The sequence below is a fragment of the Amblyomma mixtum genome, chromosome 10, assembly GCF_055824585.1.
Source record: "Amblyomma mixtum isolate Tamu chromosome 10, ASM5582458v1, whole genome shotgun sequence".
NCBI lineage: Eukaryota > Metazoa > Arthropoda > Arachnida > Ixodida > Ixodidae > Amblyomma > Amblyomma mixtum.
Genome location: NC_143021.1, coordinates 185,696,766 through 185,719,766, shown reverse-complemented (window position 1 = coordinate 185,719,766; position 23,001 = coordinate 185,696,766). Strand labels below are relative to the sequence as shown.

General features: G+C 43.8%; 1 long non-coding RNA gene across 1 annotated transcript; it reads left to right on the top strand.

Annotated features, from left to right (window-relative positions):
- Positions 1-386: 386 nt before the first annotated feature.
- Positions 387-21,855, top strand: LOC149327948 (uncharacterized). Its single transcript, XR_016286153.1, has 6 exons — positions 387-467; positions 2,145-2,254; positions 4,790-4,855; positions 8,103-8,144; positions 12,125-12,178; positions 21,733-21,855. It is a non-coding gene; the product is annotated as an uncharacterized LOC149327948 (long non-coding RNA).
- The last annotated feature ends 1,146 nt before the right edge of the window (positions 21,856-23,001 follow it).

Genomic DNA, 23,001 nt, shown 5'->3' with positions numbered 1-23,001 from the left:
ACAGCTGAAGTGCCTCACATCGCCTGATGCAGTAAAGGTATAGCTGCGCTTTCTTTTGTTTGACCTTTTCTTTTTCATGAGCCGTACCGAAAGCTTAATCACTCTCTCATTGTCATAGAATACTGTTAACGATGCAGGTGCCTGCTGTTCAAGCCAGCAGGCGCAAGGTCTGGTCATTATTCACTCGACATCAGAGAGGTAAGAAGAAAAAAACGCCATAGTAAGATAGATTCATTTTCAGTCCAGACCTTTATGAGGACATTCACCAGAATGAAAATAAGCAGCAGTGCACGTGCCTTCAGTTAAATATTGACATACGTGTGAGGATGATTCTCACTCACAGCTTAGTTACCATCAGAGTTTCAGATTTCAAGAAGGTATGGCACAAGCACATAACTGGTGGATATTGGTCTTGCTTTCTACGACTGTAACTACAGTGAGATCGTGTAATTCTGAACCTTTAGATGGTAAGTGGCTGAGGAGACATATGAGTTAGGTTTCGGTAGTTGTTTTGCAATGCCTGCGCACTATAATTAGGTGAGCGTCACTTTCGACTGTGTCTTTATTTCTCAGGTACCGATAGCATATTTGTACCATGAAAAGAAAGCGCGTTCCCTTAAAACACATCGAACAATTCACTTCTGAAGCATTGTAACACCCCACTCGATTTTCGTAGCATCTTATACCTTTGTTTCTTTTATTGAATAGAATATACCTTCTTTTTGGTGCCAGAGGATGAACCAATGAACTCGCTACCCAAAATTGTGGCCATCGTTTTATATCTCTAGGTCATGTTTTTGGATCGCCTGGCGTAAAATACGACTTTGAATTGTTTGCTATATACCCGGCAAGCGAATCCAACCTATACTTAGTCGTCGAGGCCTTGCGGTGTTTACGTTCTCACAACTTGATTCGCATGAATAGAAAGCGGTGAAGTCTGTGAAAGAAAAGTGTCCGAGTTTTCAATGCCTCTAGAGAATATACTTATTGGTCTAAGCGTGGAAGTGAAGCTATCTGAAAATATAATAAAGTTGGCTACACCACGTATGAGGCCTCATCGAAATAAATGTGACACTCCTCTGATATGCAATGCAGGCAATCGCGACAATATCGACTTCGAACGTACAATTTTTACTTGGTAGAATTTTACAGGGCCATTTGTTATAATGTCATGTTAGACCCTTCAGTTACCGACACCTCGCTCATAAGTGCAATGAGACCTCACTATAACGCAACTGTTTACGCGATAGCGTTTGACTCTCGTTCTGCAGAAGATCCGGAGTCGTCGACGAGTTGTCGTCGTCAGCGGCGGAGTTGTGAGTGAAAACGCTGGTGGTACTCCTGCCATGTTGGTCATGTGACCTGGTGACGTAATCATCACCTGTCCACCATGGCAGGTGGCGGTTCTAATAATGGCTCATCATGAGGGGTTCATTTGGAAGAGCGGCCTGGGTGTCAAGCCCCCACCGATGGCTGTACATCTAACAGCCATTTCACCTGCCAAGGCAATGGCACATTGCTTAACACCTGTGCCACTGCGCCAGGAATACTTTATCATACGAGTACGCATGTGCATAGAGCAGCGGGACATTACCGACTTTCGGTGTAAATATGCAACTCGTAGAGGCTTCCTGCTCTGCATTCTTTATCCTGAGCTATCATTATTCTTAATATTAGTAAAGATTCTACTACTTCTTCAACTACTTTTGCATTCTTCTTAGTAATAGAGATATTCCTAAAAAAGCAAAACTTCTGAAGCAGCCAGTTTAGAAGCATTATTCGGGGATGTATATGAAGAAAATTAGCTGTCAATAAAAGTAAAGATGTGCCCTTAGACATAATAAATGATTTATGGAAACAATTTCGGAGGTTTCAAGTTAATTTTGGGGAAATTTCAGTGCTTATGAGAGGTATTTGAGGAGAAAAATGTAATGCACGAAAAAGCACTAGGTATCTTTCATTTCTGTCAATGAAACCTATTTAGCAGTGTCACCACTTTCCTAGTAACTTTATTTGGGTTAAAAACCTCAATTTGTACACCTGACTGTGCATTGCAAATAATAAAAAGTGAAAATTTCCAGCTGTTCTTGGATGTTGCCGGCGTCATAACATGTGGGAAGAAACATTGCCTTCATTTTTCGCAGCACTCTTCGTTTCAACGCAGCTCGGACGCTTAGTAACCAACGTCAGGAAGGAGTGCCTTCCAATACTGCTGACAATGAGGCCTTCTCCAGCTGGTCCTTTCATCGTGCAGGTAATATGCCCTATTCCTGGACGCAAAAAAGGTTAACGAAGGAACTGCGTGGTTTTCATAAGAAACTTTTTTGATTGCTGTCTAAATTAACCGTTTTTTATGGGGCAAAGTTTTGGATAACCTTTAACGTAGTTATCGAAAAGCCTTTCGTTTATTTACAATGCTCTAAACATATCTTTGTTTAGATTTCTGACGTGCAAAAGGCTCAATATATTGCATTCAAGCAGGAGACTCCTTCTTTTAAGTATAGAAATGTGTCATTGTGACTTACAATTACTTTCTTCGTTCCATCAAGCATCCACTGATTCCAGAGTGGAACCGTATGTCATTGCCTACGGCGCATTATTAGAATACCGGGATTTTTGTCAGCGATCACGGTTTTGTGGCACGCTAATTAAGGGGCGTGCTGTTGGGTAATGGAAAGCAAACAAAAAATAAGCGATAGTATTGCAACTGTCACCACGGCAGATCATTAGGCCCAGTGGGTTATGTAAGTTGCTTTGCAAAATTTCGCCAAAAATATATCACACACCTGTTCCAATATCTGTCATTAAACACTGGAAGCGGGTTGCCTATGTTGGAAACTTCCTGGCAGTTTAAGAAATCAATATTTTCATAAAGAATCACAACACCGTGGTTCTACGAAAAGGAAATGTTAAAGATACAAAACCAGACATAGCTTCACCACCGAAAGTACGAGACATCAGGAAAACAAGAACACAGGACAGCGCTGGACACTTGAAAATTTGATAACCGGAAGACCCAACATATAGAAAGTTGCCCACAGATGAAGAGAGAAACTGTAACAAGGTACCCATTTTATCTCTTCTTCTGTGGAAAACTTTCTATATGTTGGGTCTTCCGGTTATCAAATTTCCATGTTTCCAGCGTTGTCCTGTGTTCTTGTTTTTCTGGTGTCTCGTACTTTCGCTGGTGAAGGTGTCTGATGTGCACCAACTAGCCCACATGGCTGCCTTGATACGAAACGAAGAGCAGGAATCAGTAATCTGATGGCTAGTGTAATTGATGCAAAATAATGTGGGGAGTACTGGGCGACATCTTATGCACCAAAAAAATTTTCATCCATTGAAAAGAAAACTTTACCTTGAACTGAATCTCAGGCGCAACAAACAAGCACGACCATGGGGCCTAAGTTAATATGTGAGAGGGTAAAGGTGAAGATAAGTAGGACAGTAAATAAATACGACGAAATGGTTTACAGTCGGGAATAAGAAAACGCTCTTATAAAAAAGTAGGCCGAGTCAATTAAGACTGCTTATGTGTGAAAAGGCGTAAGCCCATCTGCTCTTTGTAACGCAGTCGCTGCGCGTTGCAGCGTGATGTAACCCTATGCACCACATTCCACTTCTGCATCCTACCTCCATCTTTTATCCCTACAAGGCAGTACATAGCCTTCGCCGCGATGCCGCCGTTACACCCTTTCTCATCTGCGCGATAACTTCGTGAAAGCAGTCGCTTCCGAATCGCTGCCTGCGCTCCGCCTCATCGGCATGACGTGATAGCTTATGGGTTCATGCCCATATATGCAGAATTGGTATTTCTATACTTAGCATTTATAAACTCCTGGCAGTCCCCTCAAAGCACTCTTGGCTCAGTGGTGCAGTAAAAAACCGGTGCGCCATTACCCTGGGATGGCAGGTTCTACCACCGGTGGAATGTGTGCAATCCAGGTTGCTCTTCCTCGACATCTTTTGTGGGCAGCATTTTTAAAGTAACTTCGGAAATAGCTCCAAAAAATAAAAACGAATAATTCGTTGAAGGCACTCAGTAGATGTAGACGATTTCATTGACGGAAGCGGTTCTTGAAAGAAAAGTGCGTCAACACGTAATTGTCTCATAAGTTTAGGGAACCTGGATAGAGAAAGCATGTTAAGATAGTGTTGCCTACTGATGTGGGAAGAAAATAAGGAACCACTGACAGATCGCTTAGCTCTCTTTACACCTCTTAGATTAGTTTAGCGTAGCTTGAAACGTATTTTCAGAGGGAGTTGCCGATGGGCGCAAATTTTTGATATCAATCAAGACAATGAGCAGACTCGTGTTTTGAAAGAGTTACGACAATACTCCGTTGTAGCGTACTTGTTCAGGAAGGGGAGCTTTAATACCAGGTACGAAGACAGACAAGGCCAGGCAAGCTGGGACAGCAATGGCGGCCGATACCTCACAGCGCGAGCCCTACTTTGTCGTTGTCAGCTATGTGCCACGTGGCAATACTAGTAGGCAATATCAATCAAGACAACGAGCAGAGTCCTGTTTTGAAAGAGTTGTCGACAATACACCGTTATCAAGCCTCAGTGAAGGTTGTAATCAAATACTCATTAGATATAAACGATCGCTATGGTAATTAGGCATTCTCATTTGCAATTGAAATCTCACGAGGAGTAAATTCACTGCAAAGCCTAGCGTAAAAGAGAACTATACCTATGTGCGGTGATAAATCACCATCAGCAAATCTACCTGCTCACAAATATTTGTCTTTACAAATGCTCAATAGCAATTTCGTTTTTCTCGTAGTTCATTAAGAGCGTCTGCCAAGCAATCAGCATATGTGACCAGTTGATTCGCAGCGAGAACTTCCAGGTGAGACAACTTCCCGAAATTTAAATCTGAAGATCTTATTTGCGCGTTTACATAATAGTGGAGAACTAAAGTAGGCGTTTATGTCACCCACGGTCAGTTTTTAATTTCCGCCTGCTTCTTACTGCGAAAATGTCTTTCCCCAAGAGTGGCTTTGAAAAGGCTCTTGAAAATGTTAGCGACGTATTAAACTCGACTAAGAAGTTCAGTGTTCTTGTGGTTAACAATGAGAAGGCCACTTTGGTGTGCCGGCCATGTGTGAGGTTAGAAGAGGGAGCAATAGTGAGCTAAGGACGAAAGTAGGTCTAGGGCGCTTATTGCGAGATGCGGAGCTCGCAGCAATAGTATTCGAAGTTTTCGTTTGGCTGCTCGCTGTATTGGTAAGAAAATTTCGAATCTCTGAAAGATCATAGGCAATTCCCCAATTTGGCCAGATTTTAAGCAGAAACAGGGCTAACGGCAATCTTATCGTATTGTTAGGAAGAAAGAAGAAAGAAAAACACATGGTTTAAGCCAACTTCTCAGCCTCGTGGGTTGCCATTTTTTCTCATGAAATATGCGAATCCAACACCTTTGCATGTTCTATGTTGTGGTTGCCCATTTTCAATCTCGGCGCCGAAAACTGGGAATTATTAATTTTTATACATATCTTGAGCTGTCAACATTTAGAACCTGACACTGAAGGAAGTCCTACAAAGAGCTCAATGTACATTTTGTTGCTTTTCGATTGGGCTGCTTATTACACTGCCTGATTTTGATTTCTGCGCTTTTATTGAGACTTTGACATGAAAGAAAATTTTAATAAATCATTATATAAAATATTTTATTGCTCCACAACATGGCCTGTCCATACCTTATCCATCTATTGTTTTTATTAATTAAGGAAAAGAATCTGTTCATAAAATACTCTTACCCAAACTGAACCGGTTTCATCTGTATTTTAATTTTGGGAAAATATTTTTATCACAATATTAGGAGTGCATAGTCAAATCAATTTGAACCAGAAAAAAAGAAAAACACAGCGAGATTAACTCGGTTTTTACCGTGGAGAGAATAAGTAATTGAATACCGCTTCGCACGAACAGAAACCACATAAATTTCAACAGTATGCATGTCCTTAGCACCACGCAAAAAGACGACAGTAAGAGAAAGGGCGTTCACGAAAAGCAGAATCAAGAACAATCGTGTCGAACGATGAAAGGCAGTAAAAATATCTCATATAGGTATTCTTTAAAGAACATGGATCTCTAGGCTGGCAGTTTAGCGTTCTGTGTGTGGTAAAGCTACGGATGTAACAATGCAGTGTACTCTAGTTCTTCGAGTGCTCTACTAAAACTGTCCATTTAGACACATGTGGAAACGTTTCGTCTCTGGGAGCGCCAATGCACGTTTCATCATCACTGAAAACATTTGATCAGTAAAAACATGAAATGTAAAACGTCTGAAATTGAGTTTGAAGTCACTGCTTTTTTCCGCGCTGGCGAAGAATAATATTTTACAGTGCGTTAGAGTTGGACTGGAGGCAGTGCGCATCCTCAGCGGTTGCGGCGGGGATGCGCCGTTCAGCTACTGAGTGCACGGTTGATGGGTCTTTTGCCAGCCATGTCGGCTGGATAGTAAACCAAGCAGCACAGTCAATGGACCCAATACTGAAAACGTATAGGCAAATGCCGGTCCAACAAATGACCACAGTGGAACCATGCATTTAAAACATTGGGCCGATTATTTGCGCTGCTTGGGAATAGGAGCAAAATTCCAAAGCACATATGGGCTGCGCGACTCGAGTACACGATAAAGAACTCCTGGTGACGAAATTATTCCTGGGCCAATCACATGAACATCCCTCAGAGCCCATGTGAAATTTCGGAACTTAGAACACCCAATACTACGTATGATATCAGCTGGACCAACTACGGCACCTCTTTCTCGTTTTCTTCTTTCACTCCCACCTTTCTTCCTTCGCTTATGGCGCGGCTCAGGTGGCCAACGGTATATGTGAGACAGATACGGCGCCGTTTCCTTTCCTCAAGAACCAATTTACAATTTATATCAGTTGGCAGTTAGGATTTATGATTTTCATTATTGGTTATTGATGATAGATTTATGCTAATGATTATTAATTTATGATTTTGTTAAAGCAGACTTGAACAATATAAAAACGACCTTGATGGCTACTGTTATCTCTTTGAGTCCGCATATTCTAACTGAAGTGTCTTGAACATTGGGTACTTTTACTTGATATGTTGAAAAATTGGCAGGAGAAAAAAACTCCTAAACGATGCCTTTCAGCGGTAGGGAACAATGAATGGTTCACGAGGGATATCAAACTATTTCTAAGGAAAAATAAACGCCTTTATGTGAAAGCTATGTGCACTGAAGCAAGCATAAACACGCGTACTTATGCTTTGCTAAGACATGGAAGCAGAAAATTGAAGAAGCGAAATATATATTCTTTAATTCTGACATGCCGAACTCCTTGAAAAACAATCGCAAAAAGTTGTTGAAAGTTATTTCTCCTGCACCAAAAAAGAAATTCTCGCACTTCCTTTCTGCAGATGTTTATGTCGAAACAGCGCGAAACACAGCGGACAAGCAAGTACCTCAATAGACAAAGTGGATATGTGTGATCATTTTAACTAATTTTTCTGCTTCATTTTTGACCAAGAAAAGCCTTTTGCTATTGTTGGACCTGAACCAAGAACTGAATGCGCAATGCCCCGCATAGACATGCATTCCGAGGGTATAGAGAGGGCTACTGAACGTTTGCCTACTTGTTCAAGCCCAGGCTCGGATGAAATTAGTGCAAAACATTTAAAGATTACAAAAACCTTAACATTACGTATCCTGGCACTCATCTTTCAGCAGTCCCTTGATGCGGCTGAGATTCCTGATGACTGGAAGCTCGTTATATTACTACTGTATTTTATTCATTGTATTTCATGCGTGTTGTTCCCCACCAAAGTAATACCCACATGAGCCTTCAATGTAAATAAATTTAAAAAAAAGAAACCAATCGCAAATTCTGTCTGACACGCGTTATTCCGTTAAGTGCACTTCCGTTTCTCAGAAGAGTAGATATGATAGGAACTTTTTTAATTGGACCAGGTGGCCAAGTGTGCTTGACGTAGTCCTCTACCTACAGAGGTGGTTCTGCCAATCATCCTGAGCTGAAAAGCAAAGGAAAAAAGATATCAGCAAGAAGATGTGAAAATGTCATGAAAATAACTGAAAACTGTTATTTTTTTTCCAGGAAAACATTCCGTGCTTGCAAGGATGGCTATGGGCGAAATGGGTGAGTGCTGCTCGGTGTAAACACTGGAGAAGAACGGGAAAAATTCCTAAAATAAGCCTTGTCATTCATAATGCTCTTCTCTCATTTGCGTACTGTTTTTAGTGTAATAAATGAGATATATATTTGTTGAGTTGCAAAGAAACTACAGCGTACCTGACAAATCACGCTTTATGCGCGAAACATACATTTCCTTTTCATGATTCATATCATGAACGTAGAATCTGGCATCCAATGTTTCTTGACACTAGTGTGTACAAACACTGTTATAATAAACTGCATGTTTTCATTTATAATCTGCAAATAAAAGCGGTAAAACTGCATGATATCACAGGCATAATTTGCAACACGCCAGCGATTTCTGTAATTTTTTGTTCACTTCAAGGCCCCCAAAAATTATTAACAGAAGGCTGGTTGAGTACTATACATTTCTTTATTCATTTTATTTGTTATTAACTGGCCACTCAGCTGCCCATGTAATTACTGCACAAGGAATACGAATGCTTTTTAATGATAAGGTGCAGAATATTCATCTATAGCATGATGATTGAACGAGAATGGCGAAACAGACAATACAAAAAATAAGCTCGAGTTTACATGTCGTTATGATTCGCATAGAAACAGGCAGCCCTTTCGGGATGCCGGTCCGTAACTCCTTTCCGAGCTCCGGCCCTCCTGCCTGTCGCCTCCGGGGCAGGATCGGTTGCATGGATGCATTTACTGCGCTTGCAGTATGCTTTAATTAGACAGAACCGCCGTTGCCTGCTTGTCGCAAGCCTGCACACCACAGCGGCCTTTACCTATCGGACCAGTTTAAGGTATCCTCCAGTGAATGCGCCTTAGAGAACCCATCCATAAAAACTCATCTCCGCATACTAACCTCACCCACCAATCAAGAACTCAACTTCATCCTCCGAAAGACCCCACAAAACAGAAAAGCACGGCTAAATCCAAATCAACGACACTGTGAAAGGAGATGGGTGCAAATGCGAAAAGAAAAACTAATGCCCCTATTCAAGATGTCTCGCATTACCTCGCACAATCGTCTCGTAATTTTTATTTTTGAGGACGAGAAAAAGAAACACTCTTCCAAAGGACCACTCCCCTCAACAGATGTCGCTGTTGACGGCCGTTGTTGCAAATCGTCCAAACAGTGCTAGATGGGAAAGTGGGGAAATTTCGGGCAGCTAAAAATAATAAAAAATGGAGGAGACAAACATGCTCTGTCCTAAAGGCATGACTCGAGAGCGTGTACGAAATAATGCCATCATAGTTTGCACAATTGGCCATTTTCTGCTTTACATACATAGATCATTGGGAGTCCTCATCCCACACACGGAGCACTAGTGCAGCGTTTAAGCAATGCGCCACTGCCGCGGCCGGTGGCCGCTTCAAACACAGCCATTGTTGCGACCCAGGTTGCCCTTCCAGAGCGCCTGTCGCGACGAGTCATTAATTTAACTGCAACCTGCAGGATGGACAGTTTGCGGTTGTCAATGGCGAGCGGTTGGGCAGGTTTCCAGCCGTCACTGTCCAGGTTGTGAATGCGTCAGAAGTCGCCGGTCGTAGGTGGCACGTTTACCTCCTGCTTTGTTTATATGGAGATCTATTTAGCTCACGCTGCCTCTGGTGTTGATGACAACGACTAATTTTTGCCGGAACGGGACCCTTAACTCGATCGCATTTTAATAGGAGTCGCCTTGCCTAAAGCAAAGGTTCATGACTATTATACCCATAGATAGGCATGTGGAATAGGCTTGCGACCGTCAGCCTAATTTGCTTGATAAGATGCTTACAATATCAAAAAAAAACTGCCAATCAGTCTTGCACCCAGTATATATATATCTATTCAATATGCCCCTGACGGCCCTCTAGTCGAGCGTACTAAACTCGAGGGAAGGCAGGCACAAGGCACAATACAATACATAATAATGCATAATAGTACTAGAAATCACAAAATATTGTCACGGGAGTAGCGAGCACCACACAAAATAAAAGGCAAGCGGACACACAGTCAACGGCTGTTCTCAGTGGAAAAGCACACTCGAAGAGCGCGCGCGTCTCTAACTTCCTTGTCTTTCTGACGCCACGTGAAACCACCAGGTGGCATTACTCCCCCTCTTAAAAAAAAATAAACGCACATGACCACAGGGAATGTTTCAGATGCGGAGCACTGCGTTCAGCGGGTGTAGTACGGCTTCAGTATTAAGCTTATTATACCAAATAAAAACAGGAAGTGCATAAGAGAAGGCAATTTACAAAATAATACATTTGTATGAAACAAGCGATAGAAGCAATGAGCAATGATAGACAGATATTTGTGTTAGGGGTCCTGAAACTTGTCTAGGTTATTTTCAGTCGTGATGTGCCGTGGCAGGTTACACCAGTCGGCTATAGTACGAGGCATAAACAATTTCGCAAAAGAAGAAATGAGGCATAAAATGCGTTTCACTGTGAACGGGCGATCACGACGTAGAAAAAGGTTTCAGGGGATTGGAAGGAATCGTGATGGAGAAAAACATGATAAAGTTTACGGAAGACTGTCAGGCGTGCTAGGTTGCGACGATGTAATAAGTTATGAAGTTCGGCGCCCACCTCTAGGGTGATGATGCTAGTATTAGGAAAATAATCCCAAAAGATGAATCTGACACGTCGGTTTCGCAATACCTCTAACTCACGAATAATATATGCTTGATCTGAATCCCAGATAACTGATGCTTATTCAGTTTAGGCCGCATTATGGCAGTGTATGGTAAGATAAGATACAGAGAGTGGGGAAAGGCAGGGATGTTAACCAGAAAGGTTTCCGGTTGGCTACCCTGGACTGGGGAAGGGAATCAGGGGATTAAAGAGGGAAGAGAGAAGGAACGGGAAACACAGTCACAATCTGTCAATCAAGGCAGTCTCTTGCAAAAAACAAAACAGGCCTTGTTAAGACTTGATGGCAGTCGACTGTTGCGGCCACGGACCGAGGATCTTGGCCTCTGTGAAAGGGCGAGGATCAAGGCAGTCCAGAGGACAACGCAGCTTACGATGAAGCCTACGTTTTTCATTCACAAAGACGGGGCACTCACACATGAGATGACTGATTTTCTCTTCCCAGACAGTTTTCAAAAGAAGGGCTTGTTTGAGGTTACCTTTTTAAGGACAAAAAGAGCGATTAGCAGCTGCCAGAATTTGGTTAATGTGGTAATTTCATAGTACATTATTCATAAGATAATGACCACGATCTTTGTAGGTAGTAGAAAGTTCAATTCAGCTATTATGGACAATGTAAGATCTCGGGATGCGATATGACTTGCGTGTGAAAGAGACTACTTTCGTGTTAGAGGCATTAAGAGTCATTAAACAATTTTAACATCTGTAGTTAATGGAAACAAGTTCAGTTTGCAAATTTTGACGATCAGTGTCATTAGTGATGTTGCGGTATATAACACAATCATCTGGGAATAATGTGATCCTGGATGGTACGCAAGTGGGTAAGTAATAGAAGAAGATTAGGAAAAGTAAAGGTCCCAGAAAGGTTCTCTGTAGAGTACCAGAGGAAACAGGTGAGCAAGAAGAGAGATGATTATTGACAGAAATGAAATGGGATCAACATGCAAGAAAAGCCTTAACCCAGGTAATAACGGAAGGATGCATGTTCAGGTGGGTTAGCTTGAGCAAAACTGCGTGGTGGGGGACCCGGTCAAATGTTTAAAAAAATCAGTAAACAGCTAGTCGACTTAAAGGCCTGCGCCCACTGATGAATGCGCGAATGAATCCGGAAAGTAAAGTGTCACATGAGTATACCTTTCGAAGTCAATACTAATGTTTGAATATGACGCAGTAATCCCCAAGATAGTCAGTAATTTTAGTAGAAACAACGTGTTAAAAGACCTTAAATATGAAGCTTGTTAAAGATATTGGAAGATAGTCGAGAAGATTAGAGTGGTCACCAGCGGTGAAAAAAAAGAGACTCTTCCTTGGTGTACCTGTTTCAGCTGGGGACAGACGTGGTTCCCGTTGAGCAGATGCGGACTATGGAGAAAGCTGCCGTAAGCCTCTTTTCTTTTACAATATTTTCTAGTTATCTATGACGCGCTAAACTCGAATGTCCTATTAGGCGGCGTGACAAACTTGATGTCTTGGATCATAATGCTGCCAAAACGAACACGCCCTACTGGCTTACCAACCCCTCTATATGGTGGGCTGCCCATGCCCCCCCTTCCACCCTAGATTCACTCCTTCCCATACCTCACACCCACAAGTTCCACCCACAATGTTTCGCTTAAGCCTGCCTGTCAGAAGTTCCATCCATCAACTCTGCTACCTTCACTCTCTGCATGACCGCCACCGATTTTAAGCCGACGCAGAAACGGAACGAAAAAGGAACGGCATAATCGAAATAGAAAAGAAAGATCCAGTTGGAAGCCAGCTGCCCACTATAAAAAACAGCCACATCTTACCCTCGACCACTCTCCTCACTCCACCTTTATTCCCTACCCGCCCACATCGGAGGTAAATTCAAATGCCATCACAGCCTTCCCCTATCAGGGTTCATACTCGTCCTGTGAAATATTCTGGCGGAAAAAAACGGGTTTAAAATTTGTGTCTAACCGTATCAGTAAAAAACACAATTCATTATTCTCGTGGATGAGCATGATATCAGAGCCTTCGCTATTTCATTCAGCCCTCCTAACTTGTTCTGAATCTCTGCTGCCGCAGTAAATTTTTTTTTCAGGCTGAATAGACCTCTACGTGATTCCTGTGAATTGTCATATCAGATTCGCCTCTCTCTGAAGCTGCTCATACATTCCATTTTAAGGCGACTTGAATAGTATACGCCTTTAACCATAACAAAAGATCGTTCTCTGTTATGTGCAAAGGCCCACAGTGGAAACCGCCTACACTCACGAGTGCAGAAACAGATGTGCTCAGGTTTGCTTACAGAACTTTCAGCGAGCACCACTTAATTTCAGGCACATTGTGGACCGAGGCTGCCATATACGAAATACCCAGAACAGCTGTGTAACACTACACTGGGTTTGATAGCGCCATACTTTTCAAGAAAAGTTTCCTCTCAGCAAAGTGATCAATATGTAACATGGATCTCCGTACCCTCCACCGGATTTTTAATTGTGCGCACAATGCTCTTCTCATCATGAGTGCATATCACTTCCTGTGTTATAGAATGTCTTCAAAATCTTTTGACAGTGACAACAGAGTATTGCACACAGAATACGTCCCTAGCCGCTCCTTCATTATTTCAAAGTAGTAAAGGATTGCTGCAATATAAAAACACGACGAAATATTAACCACAACGTAATTTCACATCACAAAAATAATTGCCTCTTACGGTTTATGGTATTATGAGTGTTTAAGGTTCCAAAGCGACTTAGGCTATAAGGGACGCCGTAGTGAAGGGCTCCGGAAACTTCGACCACCTGGGGTTCTTTAACGTCACTGACAACGCAAGTACACGGGGCTCTAGAAGTTCGCATCCATTGAAATTCAACTGCCGCGGCCGAGATCGAACCCGCGCCTTTCTGGTCAGTAGCCGAGCACCATAACTGAGCCACCGTGGTAATAATTGTCTTTTGTATTCACCAGATCTTATAGCGCAAAAGTGCGCCAAGTACATACGGTTCATTGCCTCACGGATTGTCTACATCATGTTTTGAATTTGCTTTTTTCCCTTTAAGGTGCAGCTAATAGATTCATGACTATTATACTACTGCAGCTCATTTTGTTGCCCGAATACTCCATGTTCGTTTGTGATTGTTGGTGTTATGATCCGTCTTGTTTTAGTGAAAAATGCTGAAATTCTTTTCAGACCCAGACTCTTATAGTGTGGTCCATCACTGTGTATTCATCTAGCGCCTTTCCCATGTTCTGGGATGCTGTTTTTTTTATTCAGCACACTCCTTGCCGGCTTTACTTCCCTTTACCATAGCCTCTTATGTTTTCCATGCTTGGTCATCGTTGCCAATTTCAATCGATGCCGGCCGTTGCACTTTTTGGGAAGGCTGCGAGCGCTGCTTCTCGGCGGTCGACAAAAGAAGGCGTGCGGCGATAAATGAGGCGCTTGCACCGCAGAGAACCCGTTTCAGGTATAGAGTTTGAAACGCGCGCGCAGCACCACCATTCACCCATTTCCGAGCAGTGAAATTCTGTTTCACTACCCGGAAACCGCTGGTAGCTTTAATTTTGCTTGAACGGCCGCTTTTTAGCCGGTGCCCGGGTATGGAAAATAGAGTAGGCTATGCTTTCGTACTTCAGGCGCAGACATACATGACCGCTTTGATCGCTTTGTATGCCGGCGTGAATGCCTTTTCTTATGTTTCATGCTTTTCTTCCTTTTTTCATAAGCCGGGAGCATACAAAGCCGTAATAATTTGTTACATACCACTGTGAGCTTTGAGTTCATTAAATGCTACTAATTACTTCCTTTAATTTCAAACTACTGCTCTCGGCATTGTATCTTATGTGAATGTAAGACGTTTTGTCAAGATCAAAATGTTGCGGGACTTGGGAAAGCGTGGCGAAACTGCGTTCTGTGCAACCTGACGGCGCACCCCAGCTCTTTGGCCCCTTGCAGGCCTCTCTGTACGGTCACTCCTGCCTCACGTGCGCTGTAGGTATATCGGAACTCGCCCCCGGTGCCGCTTCGATATCTGGCAAGCATCTGCCTAAGCCGCTGATGGATGAAGCTGATCGCGTGTCGCTTTTCGCCGCGCAGCGGATCTTGGCAAAGGAGTGCTGTGCAATTACGTTTTCCCGGTTTATCCTAGTGTTCCTCGCAGGCGTGACCATCAAATTTGAATGCGCTAGCGCTAGACGAGCTGGCCAAAAGGTTCCTAGTGCCGGAATGACCAAATGCTGCTGGTCGCGATGTACGTGTGTATAACAAGCCCTTCACGAGAAATTCTCCTACGCTAAACATAGACGAAAAGGAAATGTACGATTTGTTTTGTGGCTGAATGAAACAGTAATAGGAGAAAAATGCTCGGCAACAATTCACTCAGGTCAGTTCTGTATGTCGAGCACTGTGCGAAGTTAATGCCACGTGAACTTGCCATCGACGGCGCTTACTGGTTGCAGTTGACCTGCCAAAGGGGCGAAGCATTCACGGGTCGCCTTTTTGGGGAAATGTAGCTCATACTACAAACGCGTTATTGTGGGCTCCTTCCTCCGTACGCGAAGTTACTGCCGCGCAAAGGGCGGCAACTATCTGCTTAGGCCATCACAGCGGCTGGGGCAGACTCTAGCCGGATATCGATGCAGCACCTGGCGCCGGTTCCTGTTTGCGTGCGCCGCGCGTAACTTAGAAGCGAGGGTACAGAGAACGAAGAACGAGCGGGCGTGCATTGCGCCGTTAGGCGGCCCAGAACGCATTTTTTTCCACGCTTTCCCATGTCCAGCAATATTGTAATCACGACCGTACATTGTTACAACAAATACTTTGTTCCTACCGAATAGAAACGGATTAGCCATATTATGTGTCCGGAAATTGTTGCTTTGCTGTCATCAGAAGAGAAGAGGTTTGTGTATGTTGGAATTATCCTTTAAAGAAAACACAGCGCGTAAACAAAGACGAGACTAAAAAAAGGCATGGACAAGTGCTGAAGCTGAATTGCATGATCAGTAGTATATATAAGAAACAGAGGGAAAGATATAATGAGCAAGCACAGGAAACAAAGGTCTACGAAGTGTTAAACAAATAAAATGAAAGAATAAAGAAAACAAAATGAAAGCTTCATCGAGTCACAGATAACCATGTGCGTCATCAGCCGGCAGTGCCAGAAGTTATTTCTTAGATACAGCTAGAGACAGCCCACGGACGCAATCTGTCTCAGTTGACGCTACCGCGCCGCTTGCACGCTTTGTCCTGTTAGTTGTTCATGGTGATGATACATAAACACTGTACTCTCACCAAGTTGACTGCGACGTGAATGGCCAGTTGCGCACCCCATAAGCTTTGCAATGTACTGCCAAATGCCCTTCTCTGGCATTGGGTACTTTTTTTCTGCGCTTAGGCGCTCCACGATACATCTACCCGTTTGGACTTTATAAAACTTTCCGCAAGATATTAGAAACTTGTACACAACACCCTGCCGAAAGGGTACGTAGCCTTTTTTCTGCCTGATTGCAATGGCATGCAGGCTTTCGCTTTTTTGCTGGGCACCCCATCCTGCACAAACTCAGAAGCATTTTAAGTGCCGAGATCATCACCTTGACTTGTGGACGGTGGCCTACCTTCTTGAAATAATGTGAAATTTATGGAGCTACCAGAGCTTTAAATAGATATCTTCTTGCTGAACTCATTGTCCGAACGCTTTACATAGTTCACTTCAACTCAGCAATCAAGATTACTCATGATTCCAGTAATTCAGTATTCTTTATTTAAAGGGAAACTGCATAGGTTATAGAAATCAACGAGCTTAGGAGGGTCGAATGAGTGAAACCTGCACGTAATGCATGCGAAGTCTTTTTGGGCTAGCACTTGAAATAGTGAAGTAATCGCCGATTGAAATCCGAACACCCTTCAAGCTTCTCCGCAGCGCACAACACCCAGTTGGGGGCGCATGATAACGTCATCGAAGGTATCTGTACATTTCCAACGCTTTGAAGGAAAAAAACCAGCACCACCGAAGGCGAACCCTGATGAGAGTTGTTTGGCAGCGTCTAACGCGTGAGGGCAGGGTGTACCGGAAAGACAACGGTAAATTGAAATCAAACCTTCCGTGACGTCACGCTGAGTTTCCCTGCACACCTCCGATGCAATGAGGAGAAGCGCAAAACTCAACCGTCGATTACGTCACTATTTTAAATGCTAGTGCAAAAACACTTGCCATGCTTTACCTGCAGCCTATATAGGTTTGAATCCTGGAATACCGTGAAATTCTAAAAAAAGTGCAGCAGTTGCCTTTTAAGTGCTTTAATCTACTCACTTTCACCTGTGAGTTGCCTGAGCAAAAGAGTGTTGTGTTTTTAGATTTGCGGCTGCGGTTAAATAATAACCACTGTGTAGAGCCGAGAGCCGGCAAGCCTCCATTGCCGCACAGTGGCGCGTGCTGGAATCTTCTCAAGAAAAACGATGTGTTTTCCTTCTTGGTCATTGTTCTCAGGAAATTATGCACGCACGGAAATGACGACAAAATGCAAATGCCACTTTGACGTTTCGAAGCGGTGACCTACCCGAAACACGCTGCAGTATCAGTTGCTAAAGGCCTGCTTCACAGATGAGAGCTTGTTTCATGCTTGACAGGTGAGCAGATCGCAGAGAAGAAGAGAAAGATGAAAAATATGGAAAGATAAATAACGCTCGGCGAAAAGTGTCACTGATATCAGGAAGATAGGGTAGCGATCAGACATGAAGTTAGAGTTCAAGCCCCACAAAGACTTCTCAGCCTGAACAAGATAAACTGGTAGGTTTGGTTGGTTTATGGGGTTTAACTTCCCAAAGCGACTAAGGCTATGAGAGACGCCGTAGTGGAGGGCTCCGGAAATTTCGACCACCTGGAGTTCTTTAACGTGCACTGACATCGCACAGTACACACGGGCCTCTAGAATTTCTCCTCCAAAGAAATTCAACCGCCGCGGCCGGGATCGAACCCGCGACTTTCGGGTCAGCAGTCGAGCACTATAACCACTGAGCCACCGCGGCGGCGAACAAGATAAACTGCGCAGTGAAAGAGTGAAATCCTTGCTCTACAACAAAGCGCATGAAAGGCTACCTATGCAGCACGCCAACAATGGCCCGGAACAAGTCGAATACTGCGGAAGACTGGGTACAATAAAGACACTATATTGGCGCCTGACCAGGGCGCTATCCGATCTTGTGTTCTAGCCAATGCACAACACTGACTTCACAACCAGCAGCCAGTAATGACGTGCAAGCTTATTGGCTGGCGTCAAAGAAATGCACTGGTGATCAAAATATTAGCCATCCAAGGTTCTTCATTTGATCTATCACAGGCAACACGCCAACTCACCGGCTATCCAATATTTGCCTGCCAATCTTATGCACTGATTGCTTATCACAGGCATCCAGCCACTTTAACTAGCTAAACAATATAAGCCACGCAAGCTTATCCAATTGTTCTTCACCACTGGCTACGAAATGTTTTCAACCCAATGTTACCCACTTGTTCACCGCACGCGTCCGGGGATATTCATTAAAAATCCCATTACCGAAGCAGCACAGCTAATCGACCCGATATTGGAAAAGTACTGGCAAAGGCAGGTCTTACAAAGGACTGGAGTGAAGACATCCGTTTTCAATATTGTGCTGATTGCCTGTGCTGCCTGGGTGCGAGTTCCCCGAGGCTGCTCATTACGCATTGCGCCCGTTTCACTGCCAAGTTCATTTGTGACGAATGTTTCATTGTGGCAGCCATTTCCTGTGCGGTGAGTGTCTGAATGCTACATGCACTCAAAATGATTAAAGAAACTAATGTTTCAGCACTTATTAAAGGAAAAGAAACAGCCACAGGTGTGAGTGGTAATTTGGAGGCTGCGCGAAAGCAACGAGTCCTGTAGAGGGCCATCAGATGCCGACCGCCTTTTCAAAGGGTCCGATGCTAGAAATGACCCCGTGTTCAAGGGAGCGGCTTCATTGAGGGCAGGCCTAGGTACTGTTCCTGCCAGCACGTCAACCATGAGTATTTTTAACCCCCCACCCCCCCTGTCACAAGCTCCAGGCAGCCGCTTGCTGATGTACAGTCGTGAGCAAAAGTGGTATACAACACGCAGCCTGCGGCGGAGCTCAGGAAAACTGCTTTGGAACGCCATCTACCGACTGCTATGATTCAACTCACATGCCTGCAGATAACATGGGTCCCCCTTGAGCTGTTTCGACCCCTGTCGCTGTGGCTAGATGGCGTTTCGATGTAGTTTTCCCGAGCTCTGCCACCGGCTGCGTGTTGTATACCACTTTTGCTCACGACTGTACACCTGAACGGCTTGCACATCTGTCTCCTTCTTTTCTGTGATGGCATATGCGCATAGGTACGGCCACAGAATACGTTATTTGGCAAAAAGGTTTTCGCCAGCCGTAGCTAGGATAGCTAGTACATGCAGTAAGGATTACAAATAAATCCACCAACTGTAGCCACTCAGCAGAGCACTGCTAAAATAAAGGCTTTCTTGCCATGTAGGCTTAACTTGAGCAGGACGGGAAAAGCCATAATAACCTACATAACATTGGACAAGAATGACGAGGTGCTCTACAAATCGGTTTGCATGGCGGACTCTCCTCTCACCTGCATTTCCTTGCCCCGTCGGGACCCGGCTTTCAACAGATATCTTTCTCGTACTCACTGAGCGTCTAAATACTTCAGATGTTTAATTTTCTGAATATGTTATGTTATGGAGAGATTATTCGGTAGGCCAATCGTTAATTTCATTTTGTGAAAGTGATAGCATTTCAGGAGAAAAAGAAAGAGTATAAACAACGTCGTTGTGGCGGCACCGTATTCGCGCACAGATTACTTTCGCAAGTTGGCAAAGATGTAATAATCGAGATATTAAACCCATAATGAATGTATTCTGCACACTGAAAGTACAGGTCGGAAAGAATATATGGCGCTTATTTACGAGATTGTGAGACAGTTGTCATTTTTGAAAAAAAAAAAAACGTCGAAAACAGCACGTTTAAAGTAGGGGTTTAGTAGGAAATAGCGAGCGCTGCTGCTCCGGTTGGACGTGTGGCGGCTTCCTTGGTGATTTGCACAGGCAACCGTGGCAATCCGGCAATCGTTCGGCTGCAGCGATTTCGAGAGGGGTCCGTGGTGATCGACCCGGTACCTGCACCACACTGTTACCAGGTTCTATCTACGAAGGCTATCTACGTAGGCAGGTCGACCCGAGCCTGGCGCGTCAGCGGCCAGATACCGAACTTCCGCGTTTTTTTCTGCTTGCGCACTTCTTTGTGGCTCCACAGGGCCCATGCTTAGCGCTTGACACTATTAAGAAGACACAAGAAATGCTAAAGCGCAAATACAACTAAGCTTTGACGTAAACAGTGAAACAGTGCATGAAATGAGACTGTCGTCGGCATCATTACACAAAGAATAACAAAATGCGGAAAATACTGCTACTTACTAGAATATGCAGGCGACAAGCATAAAATAAATACTACGAGCATGCAGTGGAAAGGTATTAACATGTATATACCTTCTCGATATGCCATAGAGACGTCTGGCCAACATTGGCCAAAGTAAGCCACTACATGTTCAATGCCGACAAGCTATCAAAATTGGCGTGAAAATAGTGACCAACGTATGTCGGGGTATATGGAGTTTTAGCTGCCTATCTCCAACAGACAGGACGAGGTTGAACAGCACATGCCAGCATACATGCATTTCTGATAAGCGATCAATGCCGGTGGAACAATATTAACGTATGCCACAATGTGTGCTACATTGGCTACCCGTCCTTACTGGTGGGAAGAATTTAGCAGCGCAGCTGGCTGTGTATATTATTGGAAAGCCATCCAAAATTCCAGATGAAATATTGAGCACCTTGCACTAAGATATATCTGATGTTTGCATCTGATCGAGAATGGCACAATATTGAGCAACGTATGCCATTATTTCCGCGATGCTGGCTAGCCATCGCATCTTCACGCACATCTGGCCATCCGGCCATCTTATGCCAGGCCATCCTATGCCAGGTTGTACCTAATGATAGCTGACCACAGTTGACGCCTGTGCTACGGTGTGTTGCTAATGTTGGGAGACCAAGGATAATAACAGGTGAGTGCTGGGCGTGTTTTCCAATGACATCACCATTATTGATAATGCATTGACAAGAGAGGGCCAACGCGGGACCAGGGATCGTCAACGCCTTTCCAATTTCTAACATCGGGCCCATGACATAAGTTCTCTGGGTATATTTCCTTTTGGCATGGGTTTGTGTACAGCACTGCACTATCTCGTGGATAGTATTGTCAAACGAACAGACTATTAATGTGCGCCTACACGAGTAGAAATAGAAAGTTCTCTAGGGCGCAGATGGGCGTTTGGCGATAACACACCCGGCCATCCACCTTGCCGTCCACCTGGCGACACTCTATTGAGAGAAATCGAGGAGGCGTGTGAGTACTGCAGTACGACTGAATACTTGGTCCGAGTTCTTGATCTGTGTGTGTTTGCGCTGTTGGGCCACCATTATGAACCTACACAAACTAAACTAGCCCAATCTGCAGTTCTTTTACTGTCCTTAAGTGACCCGTATGTAGCATTATTTTACAAACAACGAGTTTTTAGTGTCATCGGCGGGCGACAGAATTCGTTTCGCTGTTCCATGACGCTTTCATTTCATTTTTTTTCTTTTGCAGACGTCACGCATCTGTACATATGCCCATGGTCATGAAATAAAACGTCAGCAGAAATTTATTGTTTCTTCGTGCCAAACCACTCATCTAATCTACATTGACCACTAAGAATTTTAACATGCTACCATTCCCATAAATTTTAATTGTTAAAAGAACATGACAAGACATCCTGCTCACTGAAAGAGCTAAATATATCATCGATTAAATGCGCAGTCTTTCAAATGTAGCTGTGAAAATGTTTCAGATTCTCATTCCTGCTTTATTTTTCAGCTTTGCGCCGCGGCAGTCACGCCCTCCAGTCGAGTTGGGAAACACGCACTAGCATATCTCCTGACGATGTGGGGTTGACGGATCTTTTATTTGCCTGGAAAGGAAACCCAGTTTGCATCAATTTCTACCTGAGCTTTTTACTTCATTTAATACAGTCAATGCAGTCTTGAACATGATCTGCAAAATGAGGATGATTAATCTGGTGTGAAGGTGCCCAGAAGGATTAAGCGCCAATGCGGAGATATCCAATAAAAAAATTACGAATTTCAACTTGCCTTTTTTAATGTACGGTAGCCACACATAGGTTACGAAAGACATCGTAGTTGAGAGCTAAAAAAGCTGTGGCCACCTAGAATTCTTTAATGGATTATGACGCACCAAAGCACACAGGAGTTTTTGTGTTTGTGTTTTTCCACTGTGACAAGGACGGAGCCTACGACTTTTGAATTCGCAGCAGAAACCGAAACCAACTTGGAACAGAGGCGGGTATATGAAAAAAAAATTATCTCTAATTGTTGCTAGTTATTACCATGACTTATGCTTAGAGATTGCATTTTTCAGCCCTATGGCTTAAAAGAAGAGTGAGGAGGACGTTGTAAAATTTTTTTTCAGCAAAAAATTACTGCGTCTTTCACGAAAGTGATGCTGACACGCGAGGGGACAGAATGCATTTTCAGTATTTCCTGTCAACCGGACAGCTTGAGTGCTTGGAAAGTCTCTTTATTTGAAGACTACATGCCGTAGATCTTGTAGGTTATATAAGCGCCACTCTGATTCATGATCTTCGGCCCATTGCTTAGAAAGCTCCGAGCTTGGCTTCCTATCAGTGAGTATGGAAGCACAGAAAATTTCAACATGCATTAGACCAATTCAATTGTATTTGCAGGTATTGTTGCGACTTAGGGTAGCATGGTCTGGCCGGAGAGAGGAAGAGGCAGGTCGGAGATGAGTATATGAGGAAAACAAGGAGAACTTCGTACAAGTGAATACATTATGTACAAACAGCAACTGTGAGTGTGTCTCAGTAAAAGAGTCTCGTTGACAGGGAGCTACTCGAACGTACTCGGTGTCGAGTTTTATAGGTTTTTCTTTCTCTGAAATCCATAGATGAAGGCCGGGCCTGCCGAGGAAGGCGTGTCTTGAAAAGTTCCATGTGACACTCATCACACATTCTCTCCTTAGGGAACAGGTCCCTGTCACGTGTTGAGATTGAGAGAAGGATGCCATTTACTTCGCGCAGACGCCGGAATGTCCGGGAGCGGCGTTCCC